Source organism: Ammospiza caudacuta, chromosome 29 (genome assembly GCF_027887145.1).
Source record: "Ammospiza caudacuta isolate bAmmCau1 chromosome 29, bAmmCau1.pri, whole genome shotgun sequence".
Lineage (NCBI taxonomy): Eukaryota > Metazoa > Chordata > Aves > Passeriformes > Passerellidae > Ammospiza > Ammospiza caudacuta.
In genome coordinates, this window is record NC_080621.1 from 5,626,936 (window position 1) to 5,652,136 (window position 25,201).

Sequence of the window (25,201 nt, forward strand, 5' to 3'; positions counted from 1 at the left end):
ACAGGAGCTGTGTGACATCACAGGAGCTGTGTGACATCACAGGTGCTGTGTGACATCACAGGGGCTGTGTGAGGTCCCTTGGGACGTCACTCTGCCCTGGCCCCCCTCACAGCTCCCCCCAGAGCAGTCCAACCCTGCTCGTGCACAGCGGGGTCCCCTGTCCCCCCGGGTTCCCCCGCCCCCGGCGCCGCAGCCTCCCCCAGAGGATGTTCCACGAGATTGACCCCAGAGCCTGACATGGGACGGGGGGACGGGGCCCTGGGGGTGGCACAGGGGGACAGGGACCCCCCGGCAGCGTCCCCGTGTCCCCAGGGCCAGAGCCTGGGCCAGGGCTCCTTCACCCTGCTACCAACAAGGGGCTAAGAGCACTGAAAAAATCCCCAGCAAGGGATCAGCAAAAAGCAGATTTAATATTAAGGGACAGCAGCACAAAGTTCCTTGGCAAGAGTCACTCTGCTCCTGAGTGGACACTTCAGGCACACCAAGGAAACAAAGCAACCACAAAACCAAACAGAATCCAGGCAATCAAACAAGAAATTAACTGAGAACTGTCCCTGTGTGTGTATGTGTGACACAAGGACACTGGGGGCAAGGATAAAAGTAATATGGCCTAAAAGCTTAAAAGAGCTAAAACTTAACAGGACTGAACTTACACCTTAACCTTAACTGATACCTTAAACCTTACAATTTAGCAAAAGAACAGCTCTCAGCAGCATTTAACTTCACTTAGACCTTCGTGACTTAAACTTCACTTACAGGCCTGACTGACTCAGCTATCCAAGGTACTCCAACCCCTCAGAGAGCAGCATTTCTGCCACATTTCCTCAGCCACATTTCCACTCCTGTGTGCACACAGACACAAAGAGTCAGTGCAAGGCACCTGTGAGCAATTCCCCTGAGGGCAGGAAATGCTCACTGTGGATCCTTTGGCATCTCCCTAGCAAAGGGCAAAGGGTTGAGCCTGGAGGAGTGGGGGGATCGGCCCAGGCTCTGTCGTTGTTCGGGATCCCCGAGTGCAGCAAACGGGAGAGTTCCCAGCTGGGAGAGGCCCCACTCAGAGGGAGTCACTGGCCCAGGAGAGCTCCAAGGGCTCCTTTTGGAGCGCTGTTTGCAGGGCCCCAAGAGAGGGGCTTCAGGCCCAGCAATGGCTCATCCTGGCCACACTTGGCATCAACAGCTTTCTTTGCCAGTGTGAGAACAGGGATGTTGTGCCACTGAGGGAACAAAAACAGTTCCCAGGGCTGCTCCTACAGAAACCAGGAGCTGGCTGGGCAGCAGCAGTGCCTGGAGCAGACAGTGTTTGTGATGAGCTGCAGAGGATCTGAGCCCAGGGGCTGTTGGCCAAGATCAAAGCCCAAGGAGCATTTCTCAGCTGGCAGGGCGGCCTGGGAAGGGGAGGGGGGAATGCAGCAGCACAGGGCCATGGAACCAAGGGACCATTGTGACACTGTGGGGCCCTGTGAGACCAAGGGACCATTGTGACACTCTGGGGGTTTCATGGAATCATGGAGACCACTGTGACATTTTTGAGCCTTATGGAACCATGGAGACCATTGTGACACTTTGGGGTGTCATGGAACCAAGGAGACCACTGTGACACTGAGGGGACTCATGGAATCATGGAGACTATTGTGGTGCTATGACGATCCATGGAATAAACAAAGCATTGTGACACTGTGAAGCCTCATGGAACCAGTGAAACCACTGTGACTCTGGGGATCCCTCATGAAACCAAGAGGCCTTTGTTACACTGCAGGGCTGCATGGAACCAAAGGTCCATTGTGACATAGCAGGGCCTCGTTTCATCAGTTGTCCATTGTGACACTGTGGAGCCAAAGCAGACCATTGTGACACTGCAAATCCCCAGGGTCCAAAGGTCAATTGTGACATTGCAGAGGAGTCATGTGACATTGTGGGGCCTTGGGAACAACAGAGACCATTGTGACACTGCAAGGCCTCATGGAATTGTTGGGACCATTGCGACATTGCAGGGCCCAATGGAACCGTGGGCCACTGTGACACTGTGGTACCCCATCAAACCAAGGGGCCAGTGTGACACTGCAGGTCTTCTTGTAATCAAGGCACCATTGTGACACTGTGAGCCCCACAATACCAAGGGAACACAGAACTGGCTGGTTTGGCCTCCCAGGGGTCACCTGACTGGTCCAACTGACCGTACCATGGTAAGGGTCTCTTCTCATCTGCTACTGAAACACTGGGACTCCATGCTTTTCTTGCCATTAAAAAGAACTCTCCTTCTCCTCCAGGCAGTCATGGTCAGAATTGGGATTTCACCTCCAAATTCCCTTATATCCAAGGTTTTTCCCATAGGAATATTGCCAGGACAAGTCTGGCTGGCAATGGTTTCACAAGGGTCAGGTCTCATCTGTCCCTGAAACCCTGGGGAAGGGTCTGTGCTTTCCTTCCTATGAGAAAGAACTGTCCTGCTTCTCCCGGTGCTGATGGCGAGATTGGGTTTCCACCTCCATAATTCCCTATATCTGCTCCCAGACAAAATCTGCCATTCCTGACAAGTCTGGCTGGCCTTGGACTAGTGAGGCACTCACCTGCCTTCCAAACACTGGGGCTCTGTGCTTTCCTTCCTCTGGAGAAGAACTGTCCTTCTCAGCCAAGTGCCCATGGCCACAATTGGGATTTCACCTCCAACATTGCCTGTTGTGACAGACTGGAGGAGATTGTTGTCCAGAAACATTTCATGTGTGAGAGAGGAAGGGGTAGGTCCAGTCTTGCCCTGCCCTGGAACCCCAGCACTGCCCTGCCCTGTGACCCCAATCCCTCCAGAGCCTCTATCCCAGCCCAGCAGTGTCTGCCAGTCCCTGGCACAGCACAGGCAATGATCCACAGCAACCTCTGCAGCCCTAGCCCAGCTCCTGAGTGACCAAATGAGCCACAGTCCCACCTGGGGGAAGGGCCCAGGGAGACCAAGGGGTATTTAAGGCTGACCACAAGGTGAGCACACATCTTGATCCAGCCTCCTCTTGGAATTTTTATCTGAACACTGCTGGAATCCAGGCAGCACCTCTGTGGCTGTGTCATAGAGGCATAGAGCAGCTGGGATGTCAGCAAGGGGCTGTGTGACAGCACAGAGTGGGCTGTGTGAGGTCACCAGTTGGGCTCTGACATCACAGAGTTTGTTGTGTGAGATCACTGAGCAGATACAGCATCATAGAGGGGATTCTGTGACATCATAGAGCAGGCTGTGACATCATGGCATGCCTGTATGACATCATAGAGCAGGGTGTAATGTGAAAGTGTGTGCTGTGACATTACAGAATGGAAGTAGGACATCACAGAGAGGGTTTTGTGACATGACTGAGAGGGTTGTGACATCACACAGTTGTCTGTGATATCATAGAATAGGGTGTGTGGCCATAAAGCAGATCCTGCTATCATAGAGGGTGGCTCTGTGACATCGGAGAGTGGGTTGTGACATCACCAGGTGGCTGTGTAACATCATAGATCAGGCAGTGACATCACAGAACAGACTGTGACATCACAGGGTGAATTTGTGACATAACAGTGCAGCTGCATGACATTCCAGGGTGACATCCCAGAGCTGGCTCTTTGACATCACAAGGGTATTGTGACATCACTCTGAGTGACATCACAGGTGGGTCTGTGATTTCATCAGTGGCTGTGTGGCACAACAGTGACACTGTGACATCACAGGGGGGCTTTGTGACATCACAGCAGACTGTGTGGCAACACAGGGGCAGTGTGAGGTCCCTGGGGAGGTCACTCTGCCCTGGCCCCCCTCACAGCTCCCCCCAGAGCAGTCCAACCCTGCTCGTGCACAGTGGGGTCCCCTGTCCCCCCGGGTCCCCCTACCCCCGGCCCCGCAGCCTCCCCCAGAGGATGTTCCACGAGATTGACCCCAGAGCCTGACATGGGACGGGGGGACGGGGCCCTGGGGGTGGCACAGGGGGACAGGGACCCCCCGGCAGCGTCCCCGTGTCCCCAGGGCCAGAGCCTGGGCCAGGGCTCCTTCACCCTGCTACCAACAAGGGGCTAAGAGCACTGAAAAAATCCCCAGCAAGGGATCAGCAAAAAGCAGATTTAATATTAAGGGACAGCAGCACAAAGTTCCTTGGCAAGAGTCACTCTGCTCCTGAGTGGACACTTCAGGCACACCAAGGAAACAAAGCAACCACAAAACCAAACAGAATCCAGGCAATCAAACAAGAAATTAACTGAGAACTGTCCCTGTATATGTGTGTGTGTGTGTGTGTGTGTGTGTGTGTGTGTGTGTGTGTGACACAAGGACAGTGAGGGCAAAGATAAAAGGAATACGGCAATACGGCCTAAAAACTTAACAGAGCTCAAACTTAACAGGATTTAACTGATATCTTACCCTTAACTGATACCTTCAACTTCACAATTTGGCAAAAGAACAGCACTTTACAGTATTTAACCCTAACTTATAACCTATGACTTTACAATTTAACAGAGGAATACCACTTAACAAAACTTAGCTAATCACTTAAATTAAACTTAACAACTTAGCAAAAGAACAACTCTTAGCAGTATTTAACTTTGCATAGACCTCCTGACTTAACCTTACTTATTGATATCTGGATATCTGACTGACTCAGCTATCCCAGGCACTCAAACTCCTCAGAGAGCAGCATTTCTGCCACATTTCCCCAGCACAGGCACTCCTGTGTGCACACAGACACAAAGAGTCAGTGCAAGGCACCCTTGAGCAGTTCCCCTGAGGGCAGGCAATGCTCACTTTTGATCCTTTGGCATCTCCCCAGCGGGTGAAGGGTTGAGCCTGGAGGAGTAGGGGGATCGGCCCAGGCTCCGTCGTTGTTCAGGATCCCCGAGTGCAGCAAACGGGAGAGTTCCCGGCTGGGAGAGGCCCCACTCAGAGGGAGTCACTGGCCCAGGAGAGCTCCAAGGGCTCCTTTTGGAGCGCTGTTTGCAGGGCCCCAAGAGAGGGGCTTCAGGCCCAGCAATGGTTCATCCTGGCTGCACTTGGCATCAACAGCTTTCTTTGCCAGTGTGAGAACAGGGATGTTGTGCCACTGAAGGAACACAAACAGTTCCCAGGGCTGCTCCTACAGGAACCAGGAGCTGGTTGGGCAGCAGCAGTGCCTGGAGCAGACAGTGTTTGTGATGAGCTGCAGAGGAGCTGAGCCCAGGGGCTGTTGGCCAAGACCAAGGCCCAAGGAGAATTTCTCAGCTGGCAGGGTGGCCTGAGAAGGGGAGGGGGGAATGCAGCAGCACAGGGCCATGGAACCAAGGGACCATTGTGACACTGTGGGGCCCTGTGAGACCAAGGGACCATTGTGACACTGTGGGGCATCATGGAACCAAGAGGACTGTACTAACACTGTGTGCCTCTATGCAAGGTAGGGAACACTGTGACACTGAGGGGCCCCATCAAACCAAGGACCATTGTGACACTGAGAGGCCTTATGGAACCTAACGGAGAGACCATTAGGACACTTCACAGCCTCATGGAACCAAGGGGCCATTGTTGCACTGTAGGGCACCATGGCACCAAGGAGACCATTGTGATACTGAGGAGACTCATGGAATCACGGACACCATTGTGACACTATGAGGCCTCACGGAATAAGCAAAGCATTGTGACACTGTGAGGCCTCATGAGGCCTCATTGTGACCCTTGGGGCTCCCTACAGAACCAAGAGGACCATTGTGATACTCTGGGGCCTTGTGAAACCAAGAGTTCATTGTGACACTGCAAGGCTGCATGGAACCAAAGCTCCAGGGTGACACAGGGGCCCCTCTGTCACAATGGTCCATTGTGACACTGTGGAGCCAATGGAGACCATTGTGACAATGCAAAGCCCCAGGGTGCAAATGTCCCTTGTGACATTGCAGGATCATGGAACAGAGGAGTCATGTGACATTGTGTGGCCTGGGGAACAACAGAGACCGTTGTGACACTGCAAGGGCTCATGGAATCCTTGGGACCATTGAGACATTGTGGGGCCATCTGACACCTGAGGGCACTGTGACACTGTGGGACCCCATGGATGCAACGCACCAGTGTGACACTATGGAGCCCCATAAAACTAAGGGAACACAGAACAGGCCTGGCTGGTTTGGCTTCCCATGGACTGCCTGACTGGTCCAGGTGACCTTTGCACGTTGAGGTTCACTTCTCATGTGCTGCTGAAACACTGGGGTTCTGTGCTTTCCTTCCCAATGGAAAAGCACTGTCCTTCTACTCCAGGCACCCATGGCCAGAATTGGGATTTCACCTCCAAAGTTCCTTATATCCAGGTATTCTTCCCATAGGAATATTGCCAGGACAAGTCTGGCTGGCAGTAGTTTCACAAGGGTCACTTCTCATCTGTCCCCAAAACACTGGGGGAGGCTCCATGCTCTCCTTCCCATGGGAAAGAACTTTCCTGCTTCTCCGGGTGCCCATGGCCGAGATTGGGTTTCCACCTCCAAAATTCCCTAAATCCAAAATCTGCTATTACTGACAAGTCTAGCTGACCTTGGTCTAGTGAGGCTCTCACCTGCCTTCCAAACCTTGAAACTCTGTGCTTTCCTTCCCATGGAAAAGAACTGTCCTTCTCAGCCAGGTGCCCATGGCCACAATTGGGATTTCACCTCCAGCACTGCCTGTTGTGGCAGACCAGAGGAGATTGTTGGCTCTAAACATTTTGTGTGGGGGGGAGGAAGGGGCAGGTCCAGCCTTGCCCTGCCCTGTGAGGCCAGCCCTGCCCTGCCCTGTGACCCCAATCCCCCGAGGGGCCTCGAGTGGGTTTACGGTTTCTACCTGAAGGGCGGCACCCTGAACCCCCAGCACCGCCGTCTCACCCTGGGCACTGGGGCCCTCTTGGCTCTACTCAGTGCTGCTGCTGTACTCGGGGCACCCTAAACCCCGCTAGGGACCCGTTTCCCCCCACTGCAGGGATTGTGCGCGACTCACACCGCCCCGATCCCCTACGCACTCGGAGCTCCGTTCAGGGTATGTGTGCCAACTCACCAATTCATCTGCCACCTTTACTCGAGTTTGGTGCACAGGAAAAACACCAGCCAGATATTCGCAAGAGGTCAGGAATTACACAAAATTTTACAGGCAAAGTACCAAAAACCAAGAAACTTTGGAAGAGGATTTCATGCAACATCCAATTACAAAGAAAACACTTATCATAGCAGTAACTTCCTTACCTTAGTTCATTTGACGTAGAAATCATTGAGCACGTAAGCTGTTGAGGTACCCAAAAATGTTCCATATAAAGAGCATTAGAAGGAGAAGAAAGAGACAGAAAGACAGAAGCTCTATAGAAAGACACACATATGACTAACAGCTCCTAGGGTTCCAGTGTGTGTGAGACACAAACTCCAGGAGAGGGCAGAGTCCATACCAGGGGCTGACCTTGTGCTCTGTGTTTTTAAGCCTCTGGGCCTTTGTGGGCCTCCCCCCAGGTGGGATTTCTGATCACTCAGGCAATCAGGGCTGGGTTAGCACTGTCCCCACTGTGTGACTGATTGACAGCTCATCCCACAGTGTCTCAGGACATTGATCTCATCCATCCTCTGATAGTGACTATGGTGACACTGGGGAACCTCATGGAACCATGGGTCAGTGTTGACCAGGTGGGTACAAGGACACCACGGTGACATCAGGGAACCTCGTGGGAACAAGTGGCCATTGTGATGCTGTGGATCCCCACGGAACCAAGGGAACATGGAACAGGCTGATGCCTTCAGTTTTAGCTGTCATATTTCCAGATTCTCTACTGCATTAGTCTGTAACTCTGGACTTCATACACAGTGTTAGCAAGTTCTCTTCACAGTGTAGTCAGACAAAACAATCCTTTTCCAGCCCCAGAACCGGACACTGTTGCAGCTTCAGGCACAAAAAGTACAAACAACAGCGAATTGCGGAGAGCAAACCGGGACAATGGGACTGCATAACCTGAGGCTGTAATTGGACAACTAACCCCAATATTTAAATGGACCAAACCTTATAAAAGTGTGAAAACTCCTGACCAGTCATCCATTTTGAGGGTAGCCTCGGCTGGGCTCTTGTCCTGCTCAAGGTGAATCCTTTGAAGGCCTTTTAATAAATCACAGCAAGAGGCAGAAGCCATGAGAAAGCTGACAACTCTTTGTGAGAACAGAGTTGTGGAGCAGTGAAAAACAACTTGTTTTTCCTGAGAAAGAGCTCTAGGGCTGTGGAAAGCAACCTACTTTCCCTGGAAAAGAGCTGTAAGACTGTGATAAACATCAGCCACCTGTATAAACTGTATTTTCCCTCTTAGACAGAAAAATGAAAACTATCTCTCACAAACTTTTCCTGCACATACACACCAGGGGTTTGAGTGACCAATCAATACAGGGTAACAACTTGTTGCTGACCAACTGGGGATAGACAGGGGATGTTCTTAAAAAACCCTACAAAAAAGCCTATAAAAAGACCGTATAAAAATAGCACAGGATCGATCCTTTCTTTTCACACCATAAAACGTGTCCTGCATGCCTCTTTATCGGGCACTGTTGCAGTGCCCTTTTATTTCATAGCTCTTTGGATGGTCTGTTCCAGTTCACCCCCTGTATGTTGTCTTTCCCCAAGCTGGATTATTCCCACGTTATATCCCTCCCCTTTTACCCTTCAATCACTATAATCCCCACCCTATATTCCAGTGCCTTCCCTATCCATCCCTGTAAACTCTGCCCCTGCTCTGGATCCTTCCCTGTCAGTCTCCCATAAACCCCTTCCCTGCAGGTTCCGCCCCCCGGGAATTCCCCTCATGGATGACGCCCCATTGGCCCATGTGACCTGCCCTCTCCACCCCCTTATCCCATTGGTCCCTGAGATGTATTCCCCTCCTTTTGCTCCTCCCTCCCTGATTCCCTATTGGCTCAGTGATCATGCCCACCCACAGTTCTGGTGCTGTATAAAATCCTGAGCACAGTGGTTATTGGAGCTCTTTGGTGCCTCTTCCCTTTGCCGAATAAAGCTTCCTCAGAATCTCACACCAAAGGCCTCCCTCTCCTCTTTAGTCTCCCCCCTGACGCTGACACCATTCCAGCTGTGGAGCAGGTGGCTCCAAGGTTCAGCTCTCCCTGTTTCAGGGGAAGCTGTTCCCCACTCATGGCACCGCAGTGCCCCTTAGCCAGCTGTGGACTCCAGTGCGGTGTCAGCCCGGGGCTCCTTCTGGGCAGAGTCTGCCCTCACGCAGGGCTCAGGTCCCCCACGGCATCTCGGTGTCACCTGTGAGCCCCATGGAGAAGACACCTCTGTGCCCTCTGCTCAGAATTTCACTGCCAGGACAGCAGGAATGCAACCCAAACCTGCCTTCAACCTGCGGGGGTGGGGAACTCCTGCACCAGGGGCTTTCTGGCCATTCTGCTGCTCATGGCCAAGACATTTTCCTTGCCCCTCTGCCAGGGCAATGCTCTGTGCCAGCTCTGCTGTGAGGCTTCCCTGGGGCCATGTCGGCACCAGTGGTTCCTTCAGTATTGGAACTGGAGTCAGCGAACACAACTGAGCCCTGGTGAGCTCTCAGGATGGCCGGGGACAACTGATCCACCTGGCTCACCCTGATATTCACCCAAGTCCAAGAACCAGCAGCCAAGAACAACCCCAGAGCCAGGTAGAACCACTTGCCCTTTCCCAGGACACCATGGTGGCTCTACCCCACTGTGGCCAGGCATTACAGGCAACCGTATAGGGCCCCTCACCCAGGAAACCCCACAGCCTCGCAGTGCCCCATAGACAGGTAGACCCAGCAGCCCCATCCCACCAGGAAACCAAATTTCAAGACCAAGAAATAATTTCAACGTACTTTTGATATAGGAAAATTATTTTGGCATTTAAATTCTTTTGAGTAAATAAATAATTTTGGGGGTGTTCCATTGTATTTGCAGGGATTCCCGACGAAGCAACGAAGGCAGGAATGATGCATTTAACTCCATGTTCTCAGAAGGCTAATTTATTACTTTATAATACTGTCTTATATTAAAGAATACTACACTATACTATACTATACTATATTATACTAAAGAACAGAGAAATGATACTTAGTGAATGTTCAAAAGACAATAATCAAAACTCCTGACTTTTTCCAGAGTCTCGACACAGCTTGGCCATAACTGGCCAATGAGTCAAAATAACTCACACCAGAATCCAATCAAACAAATCACCTGTGGGTAAACAATCTCCAAACACATTCTGCACATGAGCACAACACATGAGAAGAAAATGAGATAAGAATTGTTCTCCTTTTTCTCTGAGGCTACTCACCTTCCCAGGAGAAAAAACCTGGGCAGAGGGATTTTTTCAGAGAATGTGAATGCCACAGTGTTAGAGATGAGTAATGAGATGGTTTGCTCTCCCAATTAAAGGGTGAACATGATAAGTATGTTAAGACAAGTTGTACAGATGTATAGTTATGTTACTGCAATGTGTCCCCCCCACCCAGCATTGTTATCCCGGGATGATCTTGGTAGTCCGGGCATTTGGGGAGGGGCAGATTGCTCCTAAGAGGCATGGCTTAGCACCACCTGTCCTCCAATCCAGTTCCAAGAAAGCAGTCTACACCAATGGACAGCGAGGAAGGGTCAACATACAGCCTTTGGGAGGAGCTGGGGCTGCCTGTTGCAGCAGCAAGGATATAAAAAGGAGAGCAGCCATTGTGTGGATGAGCCAGCCACGTGGTTACCAGCCACGAAACGGGTAGAAAAAGTTTTAAAAGAAAGCTTGTTTTGAATTTTTATTTTTCTTTTAAACCCAGGCCATTCCTACCACTTTCACAGTGAACCATGAAATAAACAGGGCAGGAGACTTATTCTTCTTTTAATGCCTTTATTATAAGTGACCAGCTTAAGGTTGGGAGGCTTGACGGGTCCACAGCTTGGGTCCACAGCTTCTCTGTCATCGATCCCAGGATGACTCAGAGGAGAAGGAATGGAGGAATGTGTAGCTTTGTCCACTAAGGGACAAAAATGAGGGTCCTACCCTCACAAGAGCAGTGGGGATATATCCCATGTTACAACTTCTGGGTTTTCTAGTCTCGAGGTCTTTGTTCCAGCTGAGGTCTTTGCTCAGGGCGAGGGGCAACAAAGGTTCTCAGCATCTCCGCAGGCTCAGTACTTTGCTTCTCACATCCAGACGTAACTTTGATCTCTTAATTCTGTGTTGGCTTGTTGTTTTTGGAGTCTTTTCTGTAAGTTTGGTAGGGTGGCTTCCCATGGCATGCTGGTCTCAAGGTTATTTTGCATGCCCTCTGATGCCCTTCCCCCCACCCCTTGTCTCCTCCTTTCACTGTCCGGGTAGAAGGGCTATTAACTTAGCTTTAGGCAGGGCCATACTGATACAAAAGGAGCAATTAACAAAAACAACCAGTGGTTACAATAACAAACAGGTAGAACTCCACCTTGGCAGCAACTGGTGTAACTGGTTCACACTGCAACCTTTTTTTTTTTTTTTAATTGGCAGATTTTTTACTTATAACAACCTACAACTTTTCTCACCACCTGGACACCCACCCCCCCAGTCAACCCACACCCCCTAGACTCTGCACAACTCCCAACACACCATTTGTGTGGGGGAAAGCGCAGACTGTGTCAAGGCAGCAGAGCCCAGACCTGGCCTGACTTCCCTGGACCACCGGAAAGGAGAAAATCCAGACCCACAGACACACACATGGACACAGAGCAAAACTTTGCACAAAGGGTTTACTGATTTTTGATGAATGATTATTCAGGGGAAATGGCCCAGGGCTCAAAGGGTTCAGGGGGTTCCTCCGGGGATGATCATCTCCTCATGCCACTGGAGAGGAAAAAGCACACTGGTCCTTCACACCCTAAAAGACAAAGCCCAGAACGTGACCTCTGGAGCCCACTGGGCCATGGATGGACTTTGTCCCCAGCCCTGTCCCTGCAGGCACGGCTCACCTAGGCATCCAGAGAGGCAGCCAGGCGCTTCTGCCGCAGGAGAGCCCGCAGCTCTTCAGCCACAGGGGGCTGGGGACAAAGGCAGCGTTAGAGACACACTGGGGGCACTGGGCTGCACTGGGAGGCAGGGGAGAGCAGGGGGGCCTTGGGGAAGGGGCTGTGGCAGCAATGGGGTGCAGGAGCTGCTGTGCTGCTGCCCAGAAGCACTGGGCTCTGGGCCAAGAGGCACGGCTGGGGCAGGGGCTGAGTCCTGGCTCATCCAGGGGGTCCTGGGGTGACAGGGATGGGAATGCAGCAGGGCCCTGGGCAAAGGCTTCACTGGGGAGGAGCCCTGGGGCAGGGCATTGTCTGGGCTGTCAGGAGGGGTGCACTGGGCTGTGCTGGGACACACTGGGATGGCCTGGGCTGTGGTGGCCACGCAAGGGTCTGACACCGGCAGAACTCGTGGTACCCACCAGAGGCGTCTCCAGGACCGCAACATTGTCTAAATCCAACTGCAGAGAGACCAGGAGACCTCGCTGGTCACTGGGATGTCCCCAGTGCCAGCAAGGGATGGGGGGACACCACTGCCCCCCAATTCCCTGAGGGGATGCCCTCCAATGCCAGCAGCCCACTCACCTCTTGGAGATCATCTTGGGTTCCTTCCAGGAGTGCCTGGAAAGGAGAGCAAAGGCTGGGTCTGGACTGGACCTTGTGGGGCTGGGGGGGACACGGGTGCAGGGAGCAGGGTACAGGCAGAGGGATGGGCATTCAGGGCCTCCACGGAGATCTGTTTGAGGTGGGGGGAGACCCAAAGACACTGATCTGGGGTCAATTGAGGGCCCAGGGGACAGGGCTGGGGGTGTGGAAGGAGCAGGCTGTGAGGTACAGGGGAGGAGAAAGGAATGGAAGTGTAGGGACATGGGAGTGCAATGGAGGGGCTTGGTGGGGACAGAAGAATGAGGACGAGGACAAGTGGGGACAAAACCAACGAGACTGGGAGATGCTGTGGGAGTGGGGGTGAGTCAGGGAATTGTACAGGGGGAACCCTCTGCAGTAGCCAGGAAGAAAGGCAAAAAACTGAGGGGGGACATGAAAGGAAAGGCCTCAGCAATGTCAGTGGGAGGGCACCTGGGGACCCTGAATGGGACACAGTGGAGGGACCAAAAGGGTAGGATGAGAGGCCAGAAAGGGCAGGATGTGGGGAAAGCGTTTGGCTGGTGCCTCACCTTGGCCTGTGCCGGGGGGCACAGCAGGATGGAGAAGAGCAGGGCCACGCTGAGCACAGCCACCTTCATTTTCCTCTGGCTCTGGGCAGCGCTGCCTGAGGCTGCAGCAGGTGAGGAGCACCTTTATCCCTGCTGGGACTCCTCCCTGCACCCTCCCTGCCAGCCCCCAGGCCAAAGCCCGGCTTGGCACAGCCCCCAGCCCTGGCCACAAGCCCAGCCCTGGCACAGAGCCCATCCCACCCCACCTGTGGCACGGATCCAGCCCCCTTGCCCGGCATCCCTCCAGCTTCCTGCACGGGGCAGCTGCCCCTGGAAGGGCCCAGGCACCTGGGGGGGCCAAGGGGGGCAGGCAGTTGCGGGGGAAGGGTAGATATAAGTCCAATTGTGTCAGGAACCCACGTCTTAAAAAAGGAACCCACTAGGCCGCAGCAAAATATCCAAATATGGATAACATTGTAACCAGACCAGTGAAGAGATTTTTGCTTTTATTTCCAGCACATCAGTCTCAAAATACAAAATGGAGACATGACAGCTCACTGATCCACACCAAAAAGTCCTCTCCGGGAGAGCTGATACAGAAATACATAAAATCATCTCAGTCTAGATTTCAGCCAATCACACACAGAAAACACATATTGACAAGCATTCTATCCAATCTTATAAAACATAGGTAATCGTAGCTAAAACAAAGACTGGTTCATAAGAGACAAAGAACAAAGTTCTATTCATGCTAACCTCTAAAGATATACATTAAATAACCTTGTTGCCATCCTAAAGCCAATTCTACAGAGCCTATTGTTGTTTGTCACGTCTACTGCTTGGGAAACTTTTCTGCTTGCATGGGAAACTTTTCTGCTTGCATGGGAAACTCTTCTGCAATGCTAACAAAACTCCAATCTAAGGCCTACATACTTTTTTTAACCATTTCTTAAAAATCCTCTAACCTTATGGATTCCAACAGGCAGTGAGCCAAAGGCACCTGGGCACCCTGTGGGGACAACCCCCAGTCCAACACAATCCATCCTCCAACAGCCCCCAGGGCCAGATCCTCCATCTCCCGCTGCCCCTCCCCTCCCAGAGCTTTTCCTGAGGGACACCCCAGAGCTGAGCCCGGCACCAAACCCAACATGTGGGAGAACAAGGGGAACAAGGGACATGTGATCAGGTGGCTGATTGGCATCTCAGGCACTGCAGACACTGGGGAGCACTGGGCAATGCTGATCACCTGCAGACAAGGCTGAGGGCTGGGGAATGGCTCAGGAGTGACAATTCCCACATCCACACAACTCGATATGCCTTTCCCTGCAGATCCCAAACCCGACCAAGCTCCATGCCCAGAGCACTGTCCAGAGGGGAATATGCCCTGCCCCTCATCCGTTCACACCTGCAGCCTCGGAGCCCTCCCAGAGCACCTGGGTCATGGCCCTGGCTCTGGGCCCAGGCCAGCACTGGCCCTGAGCAGGATGTGCCCATCCCAGGGCACATGGGGAAGTGGGCACCTGTCCCCAGGCAGTCACTCGGAGCTAATTGGGGTGACAGAGGTGCCCTCTGAGGAGGAGGGGTGTTGGTGCCCTGCCAGCATCTCTGACAAGCCCTGTTTACCCAGGCCCTGAGGCACCAGGAGGACATTCAGACATCCTGGGCCTCCAGGAAGGAAAATCCACAGTGAGGTGGTTCCTGAGAGCTGTCCAAGGCTGTGATTCCTGTTGACATTCCGGGACATTAGTGAAGGCTTCCACACATCTGTTTCCTCAGGCACAAAGTGGATCCATCAGAGAAGTGTTATGACTCAGGTGGAAAAACATTTCAGGCCACTGCCCTGACTGTTTGCTCTGGAACTCACCCAAGGAGGCGCAGGGCCCAAGGGGGAAGATTTTCCTTGGGGGTTTTGCTGCTTTGTGCCCTTGGAGGAGAGACCAGAGTGTCCTCATGGGAGATTCTTGACCAGATGGACAAGAGCTGTGACATCATTGGTGGGCTGAGGTCACCTTCGAGAGAAATTGAGGAAGTGTCTGCAGGGTCCTAAATGGTGAATGAATGGATGAAGGAGATTCTCTCTGTCCTGACCCACTATCCAGCAAAACCACAGCCCAGGGAAGAGGCCTGGTGGAATCAGGGGAGAAACAGATCTTGTTGAGCCTGGCACACACTGGGCAGTGTGGGGTGATCCCCTGCTGGTGTCCCAGCTGTCAGTGCAATACCACTGCTCTGATGGACTGGGTCCTTAAGAAACAAAAGAAGTGATCAAGCTCAGGGGAGGAGGGGATCTGGTCGCACTTCTCTTCTCTGGGAGTTTCTCTCCAAGGGGGGACATTCCATGAGAATGGGGATGCGGTAAAGGACAGGGCTGAGGGCAGCTGCTCCCTCTCTCTCTGGGCTTCGGAGGAGGACGCTGGGAGCTGCTGTTTGGGAAAAAGAATTGGTTGCTGCGGGTGGCCAGAGCAGCTTCCCCAGGCAGGTGCTGTCAGGTGCCTGCAGCACCAAAAGCACCTCCACTTGGGGCTGCCTTGACAACTCCCCCAGCCCAGCAGACCCTGAGCCTGGATGGTGCAATCAAAGCCTCACCAGAGGGACGAGAGGACTCCTCGCACAACAGATCCAGCTGGGTTTACTAAGGGAAAATCCAAGGGTCCAGGTGAAGTGAGGGTGAAGAGGGAAACAGGAGCAAGCACGAATACAACCTCTGCTGAAGGGAACCAGAGGCGAAGAGCCAGGAGCAGGGCTGGGGCCAGGGTATATAACTGGAGGAAGGCAGGAGGGGTCAGGGTACAAATTATCCAGTGGGGAAGGGAGCCAGGGGTGGAGTTAAGGTGGGGTGACACGGGACGCACCAATGGGGGAGCAGAGTGGGAGGGGTCTCTCAGGGAAAGCCAATGGAGGAATGGGGAGTACAGAACTTTCTGGAACTGGGGGATGAACAGCAGTCGATTGACAACAGCACATTAACATTAACAAGCAAAGAACCATTGGGAATTGTGGCAGTCTCTCACCTTAACTTAAAACAGTGCTGTCCTCCCATGCCATTCCAGGTTCCTCTTCTCCATGGCTGTCTCCCACATCTCCCCCTTTTTTATTTATTAAATAAACATTTCCCAGTGTTTTGTCAATTCTTTTCTTAAAACACATCAGTGCTGCTGAAACGATAACAACTATGAGAAGGACCCACAATAAACTGTTAAGAATGGGGGCCACCCACACAGGAACGCCCCACTGCATGATCATTTTGTCCATCATGTCCACAACTTTATTTTCAGTAAGAAGAGACTTCATTTGCTCTTGCATTTGTTTGATGTTGGCCTGGATCAATGTGCTTTTCGATGGCAGGTTAAAACAACAAAGCCCTTTGAAATCATGTCCACAACCATGGCCATGGGAGAGCGGCAGGAAGGCGATGGCCACTCTGTTCTGAAGGGTGGCATGTCTGGTGGTTTCCTTGTCCACTAGAAGTTCTGATAAGGCAGGGGACGTAGCGTTGGTCTGCTTACTAAGCCAGCACTCCAGGTGAGAAAGCTCACCGAGGGCCTTTGCAGCTGCAACCCATGGTAGAAAGATGGAAACAGCGACCCTCTTTGTCTTGCCCCAATTATAAATTTGGTCATCACAATTTTGATTGAATTGGGAGTATTGTTTTGCGGAGAAAAGAAGAAACTTCACAACTTCATAAAAGTTGTAAAGTCTGGTATGCTTTATTACAGCGCGCACCGGACGCAAGCTTCCCCAATAGGCAAGCGTACCTCTGAAGACCTCAGGTCGCCTTTTATCTCCTTCTCAAATGCATATGCATACAGTTTCACAATAAGTTCATACATATTCATTTCGCGTGACATTTAGCACTAGTTCTTCTTTATCAGAGGAATTCTTAGGTCTGGGGCAGATCGACCTTGCGGTAATTTCTGTTTTTCTTTCTCTGTCTCCTTGCTGTCTCTGGAATGCGGCCTTTTCTTCAGCTTTGGCTTCACAGACCTCTCACCTCTTCTAGGCACTTCACCTAATTCAGAATGGATCTCTACTTCGTCTCAGTATGATCTTTTCTGGCATGCCAATTGAGTTTCTCGTTTCCAGTTTTTAATTTGGGTAGTGTTTGGGGTGAGGGTAGTAAGCTGACCAAGGCTGCAGGGGTCCCCTTTGATCTTTGAGGGGATCCCTGCCCACACCCCATCCTCACAGATGAGAAACACTCCCTTGGGAAGCACTCTGGGAAAGGGAGAGGACTTAGATAATGTTTCAGCAGTATAATTGTACCAGTCAACGACATTGTATCTCTTATCATTTGGTGATATATCTTTTCTCACTATCATCTGTGGTTTGGATTTCTCATGCAAATTTTGTTGGGGTTGCTCATAGAAAAAGTTTACAGAATAAGTCACTTTGAGGAGCCTGGTAGGTCTAGTTCTTTGGGCTCCTGTGGTGCATGTGGTAAGATCCACTTACCCATCCACTCGTCCCAGGTGTCTATCAGGGTGGGCTTCTTACCTGCATAGGGATATTCATTTGGTGACAGGGGGATTCCCACCTTACATGTAGACAGTGGGTCTTTTGCACATCCCATGGCCATGGAAAAGTTATCTTGCTTGAGAGATTTCGCCAGTGTGACCCATACGTTTTCTGGTGGTTGTGGCACGACCCATCCAACCGCTGTTTGGATGCACAGGAGCACAATGACAGTGGCAGCAGCTGTTAAGGTATTTTGGGGTGTCCTGGGAGTGGCCATCAGGTCCTCAAGTGAGTCAGTTATCAACTGTTCGAGCACTGATAGAAACATGAATGGTCAAGTTAGTTGTCACTGTAATTTTCTTTGTTTTGTCCCTATGGTTGGGAGGACGAGGGATTGGGGCAGGTGGAGACAATTGCCTTGGCTTGGTCTCTGGAAATCTTAAATTGACATACTAAAGCTGGAGCCTTCTTATGGAAGATTGCATGGCTTAGACGAGCCTGTTGAAAGACGTGTGGTGCAGTGGGGGAAATGTGAGTGGCACTTGCTGCCATTGCTAATTAGTCTGCTCTCCGGTTGCCCTCAGTGATGTATCTTGGCAGCTCTGTGTGCAACCGGACATGCAGGATGTGATAAGGTTGCTCTCTGTGGGAGATGAACCAAATTAATTTAGAGAGCAAGCTGTATAATTTTTTATTTTGGACTTTCTTGAGCAGGGCACGTTCTGCCTGCTCTGCTATCCCAGTGATAAATGTAGAATCTGTGACTAATTTGAAGGGTTGTTGGAATGTTTGAAATGTCCTCACAGCTGCAGCAAGTTCTGCAGTCAGGGGGGAGCCTTCAACAACCCGGATATCAGACTCCTCCTTCTGAGTGTCAGGGTCCCTCAAGGTAAACACTGACTTGTGAGATTTGTCTGAATCGTCAGTGAACTTGGTGATAGCGTTTTTGAGTGGAGTTTTACTTTTATATGATTTTGGGGCCAAATGCAGTGAATCTTTAAAAAGTCTGTGTTTAGGATAATGAATTGAAACTTTTCTGGGATAGCTGTCTAATGAAATTTGCGGATGTTCATTTGTTTGTAATAGAGAATCCAATTGTTCCAAAGTATAAGGGACATAAATGCACACCGGATCACAAGCTGCGAGGGTCTGGAGGCGATGTTGGCCTTTAATAATAAGTTTGGCTACAAGTTCTGGTGGGGTGGTGACTGTTTTATGTGGTTGGTGCGGCAGAAAAAGCCACTTGATGATGATGAGTGGGTTTTTTGCAGTATCATCCCACTGAAAGAGCAATGCATGGAAGTGTGGGCACTTACCAAAAATACTGAGGCTGAGGGGAAGGGACCGGTCTGTCCGATGTGCCTGGTGGTGTTTGATGGCGTTGGCGACTCTCTCCAAAGCCTCACAGGCTTCTGGCGTTAACCAGCGTGGGGAAGTCAGGTCGCCATCTCCTCGTAGAAGGTCCAAGAGCGGTGCCAGTTCTTCTGTGGTGAGGCCCAGGAGAGGTCAGATCCACGTGGTGACGCCACACAGCTGTTGCATGCCTCTTAATGTCTGGGAGTGCTTGAGGTTTGAGGCACAATGGTCCTTCGTGTGATTAAAAACCCGAGGTACTTCCATGGGCTTGATAGCTGGATTTTGTCCTGAGCTATCGGAAACCCCGCACTTTCGACAGCTGTAACAGTCTTGGAAAGTGCTGTGTCTAATAAGTGTTGATGGAAGCACAGATTACTACATCGTCCATGTAATCCAGGTGTAAGACTCTGTCCGAAGTTTCTCTCATCTGCCTCACATTTATCACTGGGGACCACGGAAGAAAAGACCCTTGTCTGAAGTTTCTGGCCCTGTTGGAGAAAGTTACATGCCAAGGGCCCCGAGACCTGAGCACAGCTCCCGGTATTGCTAAGCTATTGTTCACAGGTGTGTTTGCTGTATGCTACACTGAACCCAATGAAAGGAAGAAGGGGGCACCTTGCCTTTGTGCAACAATAGCCTTGGAAGTTGTCCCACCTCTCGGCCTGGCTGGACTTCTCCTGAGTGTTGGGTGGTCCCCCACAGAAGACCCCTCACTTGTCTTACAACTGCCGTGACAGACAGACTGAGATGTAAGAAGCCTCTCCATCAAAGACCGAGACATAAAATCCCTACGTGAAAAGACCCCCCCCCCCACTATTTCCAAGGACTGGGACTGAGGCCCCCAACCTTGGGGAGGTGTGTGGGGGAGGCAAGCTGACCAAAGCAAGATGGATGTTGCAGGTGCGAGCAGTGGACCAAGAAGACAATGGCTCTTGCCCACTGCTGAGAACATGGACTGTGTGTGGACCTTCTCTAAATACCATTTTTCCCCCAAAAAATACAATAGACTACCTTTGATTTGGTTTCAAGTTTTACCCCTTCCCCCATCAAAAAAAAAAGAGTATAATAGAGTTCAGATGAACTGCAACCCTGAGATCTTCCCGGACGTGACCTGGTGAACTCCATTGGCTAGACATTGAAGAACTTCACTGTTTCTACGTTTGGTAGCTCTATACCTTCCTTTCTCTTCCTCCCTCTTTTTCCCTTTTCCCCACTTCCTCCCCAACGCATTTTGTTGTGGTTATTCAATAATGGTACATTTGTTTTGATTATCACTGCAACCCCCTCTACCGTGTCAGTGTTTTTTGCACTCTGAGATCAACCCACAAACCATCACGAAACCCGTTCGTAAGGACAGATCACGACACTTGCATACATACTGTAGAACCCTTCTGTCAAGCCTTAAAAATTCTCTACAAATTCATTTCCAACATTACTGGGTCTGGCACTGCCCAGATCTGGTGTTTGCTGCCACCACCAGTGCCCAGATCTGGAAATTCCCTTGTTCCAGCAGAGCCAAGTCCAGCAATTTTCTGGTAAAGAAAGACAAAATCTGGCAATTTCCGCTTCCGACATTGGCAATGCCAAGATCTGGTGTTTGCTGCCACTGCCCGTACCCCAGTCTGGACATTTCTTATTCCAACACAGCCCAAGTGCAGCAATTTTTTGGAAAAAGAAGACAAAAGGCAGCAATTTCCTGGTGCCAAGACTGTCACCACCCAGACCTGGTGTTTGATGGCACCGCCCATGCCCAGATGTGGACATTTCCCTATGCCACCACAGCCCAAGTGCAGCAATTTGCTGGCAAGGAAAGCCCAAGCCCGGCAGCTTCCTGGTGCTGCCACCAGCAGCACTGTCTGTGTCTCTCTGGGAGCCTCTCAGGATCCCCGGCCAGTCCCGAGTTGGCAGACACCGGAGGCAGCCCCAACATGGCCGACAGCGGGGAGACGCTCTCTGTGCCCCGAGGGTGCTGAGGGCACCTGGGCTGGGCACCTTTGCCGCAGGAGAGACACCAGAGACATCGGTAGGAGATAAAGGGCCGGCTCTTAGCAGGGGTTAATCCAAGGTTTTATTCTAGGAGTCCCAAAGGAGCCCCTGCACCTCAGGGGGCTCCTGCTGAGAGCCCCGGGAGATGTGCCAAGGTTACATTTAAAGGGAGGTGGAAACTGAAAGGAGATAACATTTTACTGACCAATAAGTGACCTTAAGGGATGGGTACTGGTCGATAGATATTTAGGACAGCATATGGGGCAAGGCTTGGGGCGCTGACCCCCGGCCGCTGGCTAATCACTCGACATCCTGGAGCGAAGCTTCTAGATGGAGGGGATGGGATGCTGAGTGATTGATAGAGAGCCAGGGTGGGGATTTGGGGATGATCTCAGCAAGGGGAAGGGTTTACACAGGTAAAGGGAGGGGGGTACAGTCTGGAATAAATCATTTGGGAAAAATATGGGGATACAAAACAAAACTACTTCCAAGTATTACAAAGTATAAAATGCACTACAACATTTGTTATAAAGATACAGTTTTTATTTCTGTTGTTAATTATAAGCTTAGACATAATAGTGAAATAGCTGATATAAGTATGCTTGTGTTAAAATGCCTGCTTGGATGGGATAACATCCAATGAACATGAGATGAAGACACCTGGTACAGATGTGCCAGCCATCAGCACTCACTGTCTGAAGGCAGTGTGGGTCGTGGCCAAAACTGAAGATGATGATAAAAAAGGACCAAAACCACAACCAAGGCATGTGCATGCTCTAAAAAGGTGGAACCGAGGAAGAGGCATGGTAACAGTTCTTGGAATATGGAAACTAGTTTGGGAAAAAAGTTTACTATGCATGAGGGTCCATGAATATGCAACAGGCTGATGGAAGGAAAAGGTATTTAAGGGATATCCCGAAGATAACAGGGTGGTCTTGGTTCAGTGCCAAGATGCACCCGGCCGTAATAACCTTTGCTCGATGCTCCTTGTCTCCTCTTGTACTTTATTAAACTCTTTGAATTTTCACAGGTGCGTGAACGTGGTTTCTCCCAGTCCCGAGCAGAGAGCTGTGCCCGGGGCCTCCGGGCAAAGGCAGCGGCGCTCGGCAGCGGCCCCAGCCCGCCCAGGCCCGGGCATTGCCCCGCACCGGGACAAAATCCCGCCCGAAGGAGCCCTTGGAACGCCCGCCCGCGGCTCCTCCTCGCCCCAAAGCTCCCGGTGCTGCCTCCGGTGCTGCCGCAGCCGTGGCTCCGGACAAGGGGGGCTCGGCGGGACCCCCAGGCCGGGCCCCCTCCCAGCCGTGCCCGCCCCGGGGCTGATGCTCGGCCCGGGCTCTCTCGCTGCTCCGGCTCCCGCACGGCCCCGCTGGGAGCGGGCCCCGAGCTCCTGCCCGGCCCCGGGCCAGTGTCCATGGCCGGCCCCTGCCCGGGGCTGCGGCCCCTGCCCACCCCCGGCACAGCCTGCGGCTCCAGCGCAGCTCCCTCCAGCCGGGCACTGAGGGTTCCAGCCAGGAACAACATTCTGGTCATGGCATCTCTGCTATCTCTGCTCACATGGGCACGACATCCCGGTCACGGCATCTCTGGTGTGTCTGCTCACATGGGCACAACATCCCGGGTATGGCATCTCTGGTGTCCCTGCTCACATGGTGTGAAAAATGCATGTATTTTATGATTGGCTTTTTGCAAATATTAAAATGAATGTTATATGTGTTGTGTTAGAAAGCAATGCTGAATTAATTTTCTCAAGTACTGTGTTAAATATAGTTTTAGGTTATAAAAATTGTTAAAATAGAAACTATGCTATGTGAGATACTTTTTTTAAAGAAAGGACTTGCAGCGAGATAGCAGCCACAGGACAACCCCGAAGTCTTTCAGAGAAAAAGAGTTTATTGCCTTCTTATCAGAAGAAACAAACTTCTTCCCGCCTCGAGGGCACGGTTAGGATTAGAGGGAAGAAGTTGACACTGACCAGACAGAATCCTGTGTTTGAATGGAATTTATGCATCATGTATGAAGTGTATGAATATGTAACAGGCTATTGTTCTTAAGGGTTAGTCCTTTGTTAACGGGTGTCCTTTTTCGGGCTCGCGCTGCCCAGAAAAAGGTACCCGGACGTCTGTAACTCTTTGCTTTTATTATCTCATATTGTCCTAATTCAATTTGTCCAAATTGTTATTACTCTAATTGTGTCACTATTCTTTTTAACCATTTTATTACTATTAAACTTTTAAAAATTTTAAAAACAAGGGATTGGCGTTTTTCACAATTTGGTAGCAGAGGATGGTTTGCCGGGCAGGAGCGGGCTGGCTCCGGGGCAGAGCTGCCGGGGGGCTCCCAGACTGTCGGGGTCCCGAGCCCAGGATGGCAGCGTGGGCCCGGTAAGAGGGCCGAGAGAGAGAAGAAGAGAGAGAGAGAGAGAGAGAGGGCAAAAGAGACCCAGGGCAGCCCCCAGGGTCCCCATGCCCGGGGCTGCTCTCCCCGGCTCCGGCCCTGCAGCCAAGGGGCCGCACCGGGGGAAGGGCCAAGAACAGCACTGATAGCAGGGCTGTGAAGAGAGGGGGAGGGGGACTAGCACTCAAAGATAAAATCAAAGCAGAGATTGATGACTCTACAAACCTCACAAAGTGGTTTGTTTTCTTAAGTAAGAACTTTTTTTTTTCTTTTGTGTGTTTTGTTAGCCGTTAACGAGAAGGCTTTTTTCCTGAAGAAGAGGCTGCTGTAGAGAAAGCTTTTAGCTAAACCCAGAAAGTTTAGAAGGAAAGCGAATAGTAAAAGTTAATGCAGTATTATCTTTCTTTTATTACTATGCTATTAAGAAGTCCTTTCCAGGCACTACTGAAGCAACAATCAAAATCACGGAAAGAGAGTGAATTCATGCCAGCAGAATCAAAGGACTTGTGAAGAAACTTGAGGAATGGACTATCACATTTAAACCGTGTGATACCTAACTGACTTTCCAATGGGGACTGAGTGGTAATAGTTTGAGAAAACCCAAATGATCCAAGAAATGTACAAAGAATAACACTGAATTAAGAAATAAGAAAACGCTTATATCACTAGTTTTGAGCACTACCTGAATAAAACATCTCCTTGGGGGAGGAATACTTCAGATAGAAGGATCAAGACTGTTTTTGTATTCTGACCTTAGCCTGAGAATTGTACAGGGGAGAAGGGGAATTACCATTTCCATTAGTAAACTTTATTTGATTAATTCCAATACTAGACATGCTAGCTGGGTTATAAGTAAAAATTGTGAGAGTAATTAGTATTGTAGTTCACAAAATTTATGCTCTTATTGCAAAAAGTGTTAAAGTACTGACTTGGTTTTGTGGATGGGAATTATTAGTGCCTGTTGAATGAGAGATACCTGAGGAACAGTAAGAGACCACAGTTAAAGAGTGTCAAAAACAATTTGCCTAGAAATTAGTTAAGAGAAAGTGACAAGAAAATAGAGGGCAAGACCAGATTGGCCTCTGTATCTCGCCACCAAGAAGATCAAATACACCTGCTGTGGGTTGCAACCTCACAGGCATGGGAGGTGGGAGTATAAGCCATACTGGACCTCAGTTATTCCTGTTTCTGGCACTCATCTGTTGTCTTTTCCCTTTTGGGATACGAGCAAGATTGTGTCACAAATGCTACAGAAAGCATCACATAGAAAGAAACCGAAGTTCCTCTTTTATTACAGACACCTATGTCAACAGCCACTGTTATAACCCATCCAAATTAGGAACCTGTAGGCAAAACAGAGTAAATTATTGGATTACAAGAAATTTAAGAAAAAGTGGTAATAGATTTAGAACTGAATGTCCAAAAGGAGAGAGACGGATTTGTTTTAAATTTAATCCTGAAGATACGGTTCAAGATTTGGAAAAAAACCCCAAATAATAAACAAAAAGGTAAAACTAGCACAGCAATCTAACTCTGTATTGACTCCAAATTATCTGTTGAATCATATTACAAGACTCCAAGCAGTTACAGAAATGGTAGCAAATAAGGCTGCTCAAGCATTAGAGTTAATATTAAGTCAGCTAAGCCAAATAAAATTTGTAGGGTATCAAAATAGGTTCGCTTTAGACTATTTATTGGCCAAAGAAGGGGGTGTTTGTGGAAAGTTCAATATATCAGATTGTTGAAAATTGATGACCACAGAAAAGTCATTCTAGCAAAAGCAAAAGAAATCAAAGAAAAATATATATGCATATAATAACCCAGGTACCAGTCCAAAAATTAGAAAACAATGTTAAAATCTAGCTGGTGAGGTAATGTATTAGAAGAAATTAAGATCTTTCATTTTGTGTTAC

General features: G+C 50.4%; 1 long non-coding RNA gene and 1 pseudogene across 1 annotated transcript; one reads left to right on the forward strand and one right to left on the reverse strand.

The window, feature by feature from the left end:
• LOC131569230 (zinc finger protein 850-like) overlaps positions 1–25,201 on the forward strand; it is a 337,185-nt pseudogene that overhangs the window by 170,684 nt on the left and 141,300 nt on the right.
• LOC131569112 (uncharacterized) lies at positions 11,673–13,210 on the reverse strand. The gene is made up of 5 exons (XR_009275767.1): positions 13,119–13,210; positions 12,529–12,564; positions 12,366–12,404; positions 11,911–11,979; positions 11,673–11,819 (listed from the first exon to the last, which is right to left on the reverse strand). It is a non-coding gene; the product is annotated as an uncharacterized LOC131569112 (long non-coding RNA).